At 41.8% G+C, this 13,271-nt stretch overlaps 1 pseudogene; it reads right to left on the reverse strand.

The window, feature by feature from the left end:
- Positions 1 to 210: 210 nt before the first annotated feature.
- On the reverse strand, positions 211 to 7,921 carry LOC133898682 (ABC transporter F family member 1-like; annotated as a pseudogene).
- Between the last annotated feature and the right edge of the window lie 5,350 nt (positions 7,922 to 13,271).

Genomic DNA, 13,271 nt, shown 5'->3' on the forward strand with positions numbered 1-13,271 from the left:
AGGCGTTTCAAAAATATATATAGACAAACATTTGAAGTACTGCAAATCCTCTGGTTTCTTACGAAACATCACGGGCAGACGCAATCTGATACGATAATAGTCATTCAGATAACCTGCTACTAAATAACTCGGTGTTCTCGGTGATATAGAGAGAAAGGAACTTGGGTTGGCTATAAATCTCCCAAGAGAAGAAGAAAACAAGGCCTCCTCCTACTCAGACAGACCAGCCTTGCTCCTCAAGTGTTCCTTGAAATCCATGATATCACTCACCTTCCCACCTAGTCACTGCCTGGTTCTCACACACCCAGATCTCTTGAGCAACCTGGTTGATCAGCCTCAAGTCATATCTCACCAGGACCAAGCCGCCGTCCCATTCGTTCAGCACCTCCGCTAGCGAATCGATGGTCTCAATATCAAGATGGTTCGTGGAGCAGCAGCAGTTGTGGCTGCCTGTATGCCAGCCACGCAAATATGGCTCCTCTGCCCATCGGAAAGATTCCTCATTGCCATCACCTGAGCTTTACCTGACAGACCAAACTTATCAACTGCGTCTCTCATCCTCTCTTCTTCATTCCCAGGGTATTCCTTCATCATGTACTGCAGGGCCGACATGTCAGGTCCAGCTTCTCCGCGAGATACTAATGGAACTGCGCAATGCGCAGGTGATTGTGGCGCCTCACCATATTGAAAACAGGAGGATATTTCCCACCTACTGTCACACCCGATTTTAAAGGAAACAACCAGATGCATTCCACATATATACAGAATCAAGTTTTACATACATACAGCGACATCATTAGTGATAACATAAACTGTGTCTTAAATAACGTAAACATTCCTTACAAAAGGACCCGAAGGTCTGAAAGAAAATACTAATAAATCTTCAAATGGCAGCGGAACACCCATCCATCCACAGGCGTTGTCCGGGGAAAACACCAGCCTAGGACATGGTCTTCAATCAACGCCTTCTTCCTTCTAGAATTCAGCATCCTCGCCCGGGACTTCCTCGAAGACTTCACCTTCTGAGCAGCATCCGAGGGTAGTGAAAAGGCAAGCTTGAGTACACAAAGTACTCAGCAAGTGGAGGAAAAATATGACATGCAGGCTATTAACAAGGAAAAGTCAACTTGGGGATTACTGCGACTATGCTCAGCTAAACCAGACTCAAACAACCTAGCAACCTATTTACTAGATTTTTATTCTAACAATTTAAGAACATAACTCATCGGATTCCATCCGACTACCAGACTCACCAGATACCCCATATCCGGCTACCGACTCATCGGGAGTACCACCACTCGACTACCCAAAACCAACCCTTAAGGTTCCCATCTAATCCTGAAGAAGTCCAAGCCGCTCTTGACCGTGAGCACGACTGATCGATCAGTTTCTTTACTCTGCAGAGTTTGCACACTTTACCCACGAGTCGTGATTCCCTTTTTGCCTTACACTTCCGGGGTGTATGGCCGGGGTCTCACTACAAGGCTGTTACAAAGTATCTCCACATCTATAAGCACCCACTGAGGTTTCACCGCTAACAGGGATTCCATCCACTGCAGAGGCCCCCTCTTGTGCCACTGAACCAACCATTGGTACGTACAGAATGTGAAGAACACTAATTACTTAGCCAGGCTGTACCCATATAGGCCTCATGGTTGTGCTATTTTGCCAGGTTACAGGCTCCAAGAACCGGTCCTTAGGATCCCACACAGGAACGTACACAAACCCTGCTGTGTAGCTCCACCACATACTAGCCATCCAGTTGGGATCCCTAAATTCAAGTTACTACAAGATTATCAATTCTCCCAAGTACTTGTTTCATAGTTATTAATCAAAGTTCATAATAATTCTAATCCCTGACTGCACTAGCATGACTACCCTTTTACATGACCCAAAAACCCCAAAAGAGGCTACTAGGAATGGCCACACAAATTCTAGTAGACCCTATTCATGGGATTTCAAAATTAGACAAGCATGCAACTAAGGAAAAGTAAACTATAATGATCTATGGTGAAATCAAGGTGATCAAGGACACTTGCCTTCGTAAGTTGGCTGCTCGAAATCTTCAAAAACTTGGTCCTGAATGCTGGAACTCTGCTCTCCTCCTAAAGCCGAAGCACACACCGGAAAGAAATAACCAAACAGCTAAATACATCACACTAAACAGGAGAAACTAACTCTAAAAAGGCTATGAACGGAAAGTACACGCTGCTACGATCTCGGGAGCGCGAAAATCACCTAAATCGGAGTTCGTATGGAAAAGTTACACTAATTCTACTCTACAGGGGCTTTTCTGAAAGATTTCATGGACTAAATTGTAAAAACAGAAAGTTCTAGGGGCTTAATTGCAATTATTCTAAAGTCCAGGGGCTAATTGCAATTATCATAAAGTCCAGGGGCCTAATTGCAATAATCCAGAACTATCTAAGGGCCTATATGCAAAAACAGTGAAGCCTAGGGGTCTCCCTGTAAATTTCCCTAATTTCAGAGAATATGTGGAATTATTTTTATACTGAAAATCCTAATTAATGCCCAAGGCTGACGTCATTGGCTGACTGGGCAGCTGACTGGGCATCCAGGGCTGACTTGGCTCTGCCACGCAGGACAGGAACACCCACGTGGCACGCTGACGTGTCTCGGCTGCTGACTGGGTTAAAGAGGGACACGTGGCGCAATCTGGACGGCTAGCGAAGGGGTATTCTGCGATCTAATCGGGAGCGCTCAAAATAGATCCGACGGCTGAGATGGTTTGGGGGAAAAAACAGGCCGGCGGCGGTCGGAAAACGGCGGCGCCGCCTCGGACTTCACCGGAAGATCGCCGGAGACCCGCTAACTAACGTTGTCGGTCGCCAAACTCTTCGGGAAAAGGTGCAACCGAACGGGGAGGGCACGGGGAAACTCACCGGAGGCTTGTCGACGGCCGAGGAGGTCTTGGCGGCGGTCGGCGACGACAATGGCGGACGGCGGCGCTCGGAACTCGACGGGGACCCGGCTGCGATGGCGGAGAGGCGAAATCGGCAGGCGCGGAAGCTTCCTGGGGGACATATGGTGCCGGAGGGGGGGTTAGTTGGCCGCGGGGAGCTTCGGGTGCTGCTAGCGACGGTGAAGGGCGGCAGCGCTTACCGGCGAGCGGAGAGAGCTCGGTCCGACGGTAGAGATGTGTCGGCGAGCCGCAAAACGGACTCCTCCCGCTACTGCGAAGCTGGTGGCGAGCTCGAACGCGGAGAGAGAAGCTCGGCGCGGCGGAATTTGCTCGGCGACGGCGGCGGCTATGGCGCTGCTCGGGTTTTCTCAGCAATTGGGGCAGATGAGGCGGCGGCGCGCTGCGGGGTCGCTTTATAGGCGAGGCAGGCGCGGGTGGTTGCGCAGGAGCAGCGCGTAGGGCGGACTTGCCGGCGAAATTGGACTCGGCGCGGCAGCTGCGGGATTGGTTTGGATACGGGCGCGGGCGCGGCGCAGCGGTGGAGAAGAAGGTGCCGACAGGCGGGTCCCTCTGGTCAGCGGCGCGCGCGGGTTGGGCCGAAGTCAAGCGGAGGTTTGGGCTGGGCCGAGGCTTTTAAACGGGCGTCACACCTACCCAGCCAACATGGGATGTAATAATAGCTATCTCATACTATCCAATACATCCATATCCGACTCTGAATCCGAGAAAAAAAAGATACAAGATGACTGATATCTGTCTGAAGTAACCAAATATTATGTATTACTAGAAAATCTATTATGATTTCAGTTAAAAACATAATAATATATAGTCAGATTGTCATATATCTGTAGACAGATAATATTGAATAATTTTGTTCACATCTCAGCAACCATTCTCTCCATACTCACTTTGATTGCACCCCTATACTGTTTAATGTGTTATGTGAAGATGCAAATGAAGTGAAAATTTTTTATCTATCCGACTAACCGAAAACTTAAGACACTATCCGCTCCGAGTCCAACTCCCAAAAAAATATATGAGATAAGATATACATAAACTATATTCATCCGTATCCAATCTGATTACACCCTTAATACCATCTAATAGAACCAAGTCACCAGTCATGACCTCCAGAAGAGTGCTCTTACCTGCCCCATTGGGACCAACCAGTGCAATTCTAGAGTCAAGGTCAACACCAAAGTCAAGGTTCTTGTATATGAGATTATCCGGTGTGTACCCAAACGTGACTTCAACAAACTGCAGCACCGGTGGTGGAAGTTTGCCAACATTTGTAAAGCGGAAAACCAGTATTTTGTCTCTAACAACCTTCTCAGTGAGCCCACTGTTAGTAGTAAACATGATTAAACTAATTCATCTAGCCTAACACACGATGAACACCCACATTAGAGTGGAATTGAACTGGACTAACCCGATTGTAGATGCCATCTAATGGCTGCTGACGACCCGTGCCTGCTTGGTGCAGGCATGTTGTTGATGTTGGTGTTGCCCTAGGTCGCTAGTATAGTTGACGACGAAGAGATTGGCCAGCAAGGACAGTCAGTGGTGGTATAGGTCTTCAAGCCGATCCGAGCCACCCTGATCGGTAGGGCTTTAGTGTTTTGACCTTCAACTATTTGTTTAGCTAACGTCCTCTAGGACGTTGGGAACCTTATGTCTTATAGGCTCGATCGACTTGGGACCAAGCTAGTTCGACCGAGGCCGACCAATCATAGATATTATCTCGATCAACCGTGTTCCTACTTTTTTAGGTGGTGGTTAGCTAAGATCACACCTAACATTCTCCTACTTCATCAAAATATTAACAATATAAGCTCCATACTTAATAGAACATCACACCGAGGTAAGCATTTACAAGGGCCACTAAACAGCCAAAGAAAACTTATTACCTATAGCTCACCGTTCTATCTCGATAGGATATTTACTTATACTTATTGGAAGAGGGCTTATATTTTTATAGTCCTTTGATGCAGTTTGTTCTCTTTTTATCATCATGTCCACATTTGAAAAAGTGAAAACAAACTCTGTAGTTCCAGAATCGAAGTTTGAGTTGTGCCAGCACTAATTTTGAGACAAGCCTTGAACAGGGAATCATTAAGCTAAACATGATGCATAACACTTATATTCTGAACATAATACTGAACTCTTATAGCTTTAACATCAATAATTTGATTATGGATCCATATTTCACAACATCATGTGTTTGGTAGCACCACTTGACATGTTGTTACTCGAAGAAAAATTGCACTCTTGCATAATAAATTTCAGGATAGAATCTTAACCCAAAACAAAGTTTTATTATTCTTAAACCACAACAACCTAATATGAATTTCTTATTATCCAATAGCTTTATCATATGCCATAAGTTAGCTTGCATTATTAATGATGCCTTAAGGTGTTGATTAGAGTCATTCCACAATATGGCTCCTCCCACAGGGGTGAAGAATTAACTCGATGTTGATTTCTTAATATCAACACACCTTGCATAATCGGTGTTTGAATAACAACTTTATGATTATCATACTTCTTATATGTGAGCATATAATCATCAACACTTTATGTACAACACAAAGCTATCTTTAGTACTTTTTCAGTGATCCAGTCCTGGATCAATATCTGTCAAGTATCCCGGTTATAAACGCTAAATAAGGGCACATACAAACTTAAGTATACATAATGGTCATAACAATAGTAACATAAGAAAAAGCCCTCAATAATCGGAGTAAACTCCCTGGACCTATCTTGGTGAATCTTAATAGTCAAATCATGAGAGGTATTACTAGGACAATCTTAATACCTAGAAGAGAAAAGAACTCTTTAGGTCTTAAACATTAATATCACTATTACTGATAGTCAACAAGATATCATCGATATAAACAGCTAAGAGGTTAACTCACTCCAACTGGTCTTAATGTAGTCTTAAGATTAAAACTTAAGGTATCTTTATGTGAGACTCATATTATTCATAAACTTAAGAATTAATTGGAGGCTAAAACTTAAGGTATCTTTTAGAGACAAAAGATTGCTACTCTCTCGGACTATCGGCAATCCCACGCACATAAGTATCTTACTTTTCCTAGAATTTAACTTATTGATATTAATTTACTAGGATACCAACTAAATATATATGTGATTATCTTTAATCCTTCCATATACTCAATAGAGTAAGAAATTTATTCATAGGGGTATGTCTCACATAATGAAGCATTAGTCTTAAGGTTAAAACTTAGGGTATCTTTATGCCAGGGGTGCGGCTTGGTGCGGCCTCGGTTGGGTGGAGCTCAGGACGGCGTGCGCAAGCGAAGCAGCGCAATGCGATGGTGTGGACCGACAGCAAGGCTACAGTGTGGTGTGCTTGTATAGGGGAAGGGAGAGGAGCAGAACAGCTAGTGTTGCTACTGTGTGAGGGTGCCTGCTCATGTGTATGCATGTGTGTATGTATGGTGTATGGTGTATGTTGTTGTGTTCGTGAGGTTGCTTTCATGTGAAGGAAGAGAGGAGGAGAAGGAGAAGTTGCCTGTGGCTGCTCAATGAAAGATCAGAGGAGAGGTATGGCGGTGTGAACGGGAGAGGAAATGGCGGCGGCGAGATCTTTTGCTGCCGTGGCTGGTGTGAACGCGGTCAACAGCTTGCGACTGTGTGGGTGAGAGTGAGAGAGATTGAGATTTGAATGAAAAATTCAAAAGAATGTAATTGAATTGAAATGAATTTGTAATAATTCAAATTGAATAATTTGAATTGAGTTGGAAAAATTCAATAAACGTATTTGAATTAGAAATGAGATGTATGATGATTCAAATAAATAACTTGTATTTGAATCAGTTTGGTGGCAATTCAATTGGATTTTAATTGAAAATTGAAATGACTTTGGAATGAGAATTCAAATCATGAGATTCGTATTGAATTGAAATTGCGAAACGATTAAATTGGAAGTATTCGAATATAACTCGAATGATTTGAATTGCATTTGGAAACAAATTTGATGATGATTTGAATGAGACTGGCTTTAAGATATTTGGGACTAAATTCAAATAGAAGTATTTGAATTTAAGTTTTGGATTTGAGATTGATTCAAAAAGAATATTTGAGTTGGATTCGAAGATCGATTTTCATGGATTGATTTGGATTAGGAAATTACCGAAAAGAATTAAAACATATTCGAATTTGAGATAAAGTCACATTCAAATCGTCACACAAGAACCATAAAAGCAATAAACCAAAATACATATGCTCAATTTATTGCAACAATTAATTTAGTGATCTTTAGAATACTTAGTCAAAATAATATATTTGAATATATACATACGAGTATATATACATCAAATATATATATCTTTGATTTTATACTAGTTTAATAATTAGAAAAAGTTTTAATTTGAAGGGAATTTTGCTATTTTTCTAATATGCTAAAACTCAGGATGTTACAGCAACGATGACCCGTTGACGCACTCCCTGTTGTTTCCAGTGTGCAGTGTTGTTTCGCTTTTTGTTTGTTGGAGCACTCATGTCGTTGGATTTTTGGTTGGTTGGTCCTGATTCAACAAGAGAGTTGTTAAGATTTTTAGGCTCATTTTCCATAATAAACAGGGCTAACTCTTTCTTCTATAATAAGATCAACACAACTAGATGGTAGGGTGGAAAGAAAGATGCGGCCTTTCCTGATGACGACACATTGTTGAGCATATGTGTAGTATTTATGGTCAGTTTGCAAGGAAAGTGCAACCGCGCGGGAGAGATCAAGTAGTCGGTGGGAAGTGGATGGGGATGCTGGAGCTGGATGACTCATGTGGATGTCTCGGTAGAGCAGGTGGCAGGCGAGAACGCCGGTGCAGGTGCAATATAATCCAAGAGGTTGAGCACGGCGTCGGCATGGGGCGCCTTATCGGCATGCAAGGAAGAGGATGAAGAGGTGGAGGTGGGCGGCTTGCCTCTCCTCTTGGCTGCGGCGGCGGCTTTCTTCTTGCTGGCGTCGGAGACCATGGTTAGGAAAGGGGAAGGATTCTGGGGTGAAGGGAAGAAGAAGTATCGACAAGGAATGGTGGGCAACTCAACTGCTCTTATCGTGCCTGCCTACCACTTGTAGTATCGATGGGCTAGTTGCGGTAGGGCTGTGTGGGTTTTTCCTCTTGTCTTGTCGTCTGTTGCTGTCAACTCTCTTGGGCTTTCCTTTCTAGCAGATCGATCCATATCCCTGCCCTGCCCTACTTGTGTGGGTGTGTGTTTGGGATGACAATCAGACCAGCAATCTACTAGGAGTAGAATAGTACGTCCGCCACCAAACCCAGAACCAAATGCATATCTGATGAATCTAGTAATGAAGAGATATGCTATGCTCGCGAAGCCTACGTGACTTTATCTATCTTCATAGGGACCCGTAGTGTGTTTTAGAATGTGTATTTATGTGCGTGAGACGGTGAGAGCCATGCATCCTCATTGATTCATTCGTGAGACGGTGAGAGCATGCACATCTAGCTTAACTGCATGCATAATGCATCTGTCTGTCTGTCTCCTTTCATTTTCAACTGGGGTGAGGTGTAAAAACAGTAAGGTGGTTCCGATGTCTCTTTCCGTTGCATGCATGGATGCCAATGACCATCAGCCCTGGCCTGGCGGGGGAGAGATGATGCTTCATTATCTGCACTGGCTGGATACATACCTACCTTGGGTCCTACTCTACATATGATGGATGGAATCCCGGTCCCGGCCGGCCTAGCAGGACACGACCCATGCACGCTCCTCCCTCCCCTTGAGAGCTAGATCTGCTACATCCATCCATGACGTGATCCATCTCATTGCGCCGCGTCGATAAGAATTGAGGATCCATGCATGTCCGGCCAGCTCTCCTCGGCTGCTGCCTCAAGCCTCAATTATCTCCTCATCTGAGTGACCACCACGCTGCATGTAAAGAGATCGAAAAGAGGTGATCGATGCGCACGTACGGATCGGTTCACTTCACTTCCATTCCATTCCATTTGAGCCCCCAATCCCAATGCACGTTTAGTTTTTATTTCTACTGAGAGTCCGTCAGCAGGCTTATAGTAATAATTTTGTACAGTGATCAGCTCTCGCTTTATTTCACCATCATATCGACAAGAAAGGTTCATAGTAGAATTAAGAAATCAACTCGAGGAGGGTAAAATGTGACCTCAAAGAAACAAGGGAAGTACATGAAAAATGCAGAGCAGCTTATTATGACTTCAGCTGATGCACGAGGAAGACAACTACCAACTAAAAAATAAAAATGGACAAGGGAGGCTCACATCCATCACATGCAGGCCATCAGGACTAATGAAAAAGTAATGCAACACCAGCAGTCAGCAGTCACTTGCATTGTCATGAACGATCATATATATATAGTGAGTGGGCTCTTAGTGCTGATCGTCTCATATACTGTCATGGCCGCCCAATCACAATCAAACCTTACTTTGTACTCCTACTAGTACTGAACAACATCATCTGGCTAAATAATTAAGATATATAGTGGAATCAATGGAAGTGTCTTCGTCATATATCATCAGTTCATTAACTAGTTTCAGTTAGCACTATCATATAGACTAGGAGTATCGACCTTACAAAATCTCGGCTGCCTTCTTCTTCTTTACCTGCACTGGCTGTTGCTATATATTTGTCCGACTTCGATCAGAAGCATGCGTGCATCAAATTGAACGCAGAGTCGTTTGCACTGCGCACTAGAAACCATATCTGGCGCATGCATGATTCATGGACCTGCTCCATGGATCTGCTGAAGAAAAAGATTGATTGATTCCTTCTTCCAGTCAAAGCCGCCGGCCAAGTATACATGTACCAAGAGTCAAGACATCCATATCACTAGATATAGTATCAAACAAAATTAAAGGAGCAAGCAGAGTTGATTATGTGCTAATGATCAGTCACTGGGAATTCTCATTTCCTGCGTGATTAATTTGTACAAGCAAGCACAGCGCTGCAAATGCAGGCCACAACCTAATAAAGCTAGCAAGCACGCACGGGGATCTCGATCATCAACTGACGACTGCCTAGCTAGTGTGCTGCTTGTTATTTGTGCGTGCTTTACACCCCACAAAAGCTAGCAAAGGAAAGCAAAACAAAGATGCTGCTGCTGCTTCCTTAGAACTGATTAAAAGAAGAGTGCCTGCAACTTTGAAACCTCATCTCCTCTCCTTCTCCTTGAATATATAATGACGTACAATACGAGATAATCTGGTAGTACTATATATGTAGCACATACGATTAGTACTGTTGCTTCATTGATCAGAGTTGTGCTGACCTAGCTGCATGCATATATGCTTTTCATGAGGAATCGAGGATAGTTGCTTCGATCACAAGCTAGATGGTAGCACTTCCACTGAATTCATCTGTTGATTAGCATTCGATCAATCGGAATCCGATCCGTCTTTCATATCCTCCTACTTGATCATGAGTTGGTAATCTACTAAAAAATCGTTACCCACGATAATGAGATTGGTTATCTCTCATTATAATCATAATGAGATAGGGGTGATTTTAACTAAAGATAATTTATTAAGAAGAAATTTGTATGGGAATGAAAAGGGTTGTTTTTTAAATTGCAATAAGACTATAATGTAACTTTTCTTTGATTATAATTTTGCAAAGTTCATTTGGAGAATAGTTCAAGTATCTTTTAGATTAGCTCCTCCTATTAGTATATCCAGCATGTTTGGTTCATGGTTAAGTGGAATAAATATAGGTTTAAAGAAACAAATTTTGGTGGGAGCCACATTTATTTGTTGGGTAATTTGGCTTAGTCAGAATGGTATGGTTTTTGATAAGCCAAACATATTTACTCTATGCAGGTTGTCACAAGGTTGCACGCTGGATCCGTCTCTAGGCACTACTTCAAAGGAAGGTGGAGGACCAAGAGAATATGAGGGTAAGATATTGTCAATTGTCACAACGATGGACATCTTCGTTAAGTTTGGTTCAAGTTTAGCAATAAATTAAGTATCTAAAATGAATATTTTCTATTTGTTAAACTTTCTAAGTATCTTATGATGTTTCCTGCCTAGGTGGACTATACCTTTTGGGTTTGACTTTTGTAATAATAATGATAGGCCAAATGTATTTTATGATGTGGAGGCATGATAATTTCGTTAGTTAGATGAAATAAAACTTTCTTTATTAAAAAATCTCATCAATTAATTAATTAATTGTACTATGCTGGTCGCTTTCTGGTACTAGCTAGCTGCCCATCCCGGAATAATAGCAGCAATCGTTTGCACAACATGCATCTAACTAACATGTATCAATCAACATTGCCTAATTACCATCGTGCGTTTTCCGCCCGGCCGTACCATGCATCTGTTCTATACATCGATCATGATTGCATCTGTTCTATCATGATCGTCGATGTATAGATCGAACAGATGCATGGTACGGGCATAAGGTTGGCAAGCTTACGAGACGATAGTATAGTAGTAGCATTTCACATTCTACCTACATGACCCGGCAACAACTTTAATCATGGCTTTCTTGCTTCGGATCTCCGCAAATACCTACTAGTGGTCGTAGGTATCTTGATCGATCGAGTTGCATGGCGTCATTTTTTTTATGAAGGAGTAAAACTTATTCGGACATCTGTATAAAGTTATATATGTAGCCGTTTATTATTATATATTTTGATATAACACCTAGCATTCCGAATCAATTATGCAATAACAAGAGTATCCTTAAAATTGGTCAATAACAGTCAAGTACAAAATCTATTACTAAATAGCCAACCGTATCAAACGTAGATCTCTATCACTGTTGTTTTCAATCTTTGACATCCATCACTGTTACACGGTGTCATGATTAATATATTGGACAATTAATTTTATGCACCAATTAATCTATATTGTAATACAGTCTAATACTAGCTGAGAGTTGACCATATCATCTATGCATATAACATAATAAATGAACAACATAGATAACTGCTATCTGTAAGGGTTGACATGTCACCAATAGATATAAGGATCAGCTCACCATTGTCATTATACAACGAAGTTTACTTCTTCTCACACCTCCAATAATGAAGGCTGGAATGAATTGACACTGATAATATCTTATCATTATCGGTTCATCTGATGAACTGACATTGATAATTTTCTTATCAGTGTTGTCGAGACCGGTTCAAGAAACAAATCAATCTCATCTATGTGCTGAGCTCAGCAATCAATCTTAACACATCGTGACTTCATTAATAATAATCATTACAATATCTATATTTAATCGAATTAACCGTCTTACAAAAGTGACATTCAAGGATCGAAGAACCAATTAAACTACAGTGGAACTAAACGGACTACGAATGCTCTAATCCTTTATGACTCTTTCACAAGCATTATCAACGTAGAAAGCATCTTAGAACGGTCCACCTTCAGCGTACTCCTCGATACCTTCTTCAACTGAGTGTTTGGTGATAGCAAGAGTGAGCATTTATCGTACTCAATAAGTTGTGAAAGAAATAGTATACATATGAAGACTTTAACAAGAATATAGCTAAATGGCTCTTTTACATAAAACAATATTTAAGTAGAAATATTTGGAAAAAAATAATAATTAAGTGAATGACAAATCACCTCAAGATTCTATCCATCTTGACATAACCAACAATTTTCCAACACCTCAACTAAAGTTCCATCCACTAAAGTAACACACCTCAATCATAGTTCCACCACTATGACTAACAACCCTCAACTATGATTCCCACAATCATAGTTGACCAGACTGACTAAAACATTAAATTATAATCATGGTAGGTTTTCAGTGTCGCTCATGACCGTGAGAACGGCTAAATATTCAGTTTTAACTCTGTAGAGGTTGTACTTTATCTACAAGATGTTTTATCGGAAAACTCTTACATACTACTGAGGTGTGTACTAAGAATTCACTACAAAGCCTTTAAAATGCCCCATCTCAGCACATATCTATCCACTAAGGTTTCACTCCCACGCGATTCCATCTCAACAACGGAAGATACTAGCTCATAAAAATCAATCAAGCATTCAAATATAAATATATATACTCTTAAGATTCTTTAATTTTGTGAAATCTTTTATTTTCTCTAAAAAAGTTTTAACTTTCTTAGTTTTGAGAATTTGGACTGTTACAAGTGTCAGGCCATGTGGTCAACTGACTTTGATAGTATCAGTGTCAGTTCATCATATGACCCGACACTGATGTGTCAGAATAGTATATATGACCACTTCATCATCTTCCCAAGCCTGAGCCGAGCTATTTTTCTCGGTTCTTGCAGGTTGGAGGCCATTTTTACAGCTGGGGACCATTTTGTTCCTTGGTGTCTTCAAATTTCAAAGGAAAACACACA

Source organism: Phragmites australis, chromosome 18 (assembly GCF_958298935.1).
Source record: "Phragmites australis chromosome 18, lpPhrAust1.1, whole genome shotgun sequence".
Classification (NCBI taxonomy): Eukaryota; Viridiplantae; Streptophyta; class Magnoliopsida; order Poales; family Poaceae; genus Phragmites; species Phragmites australis.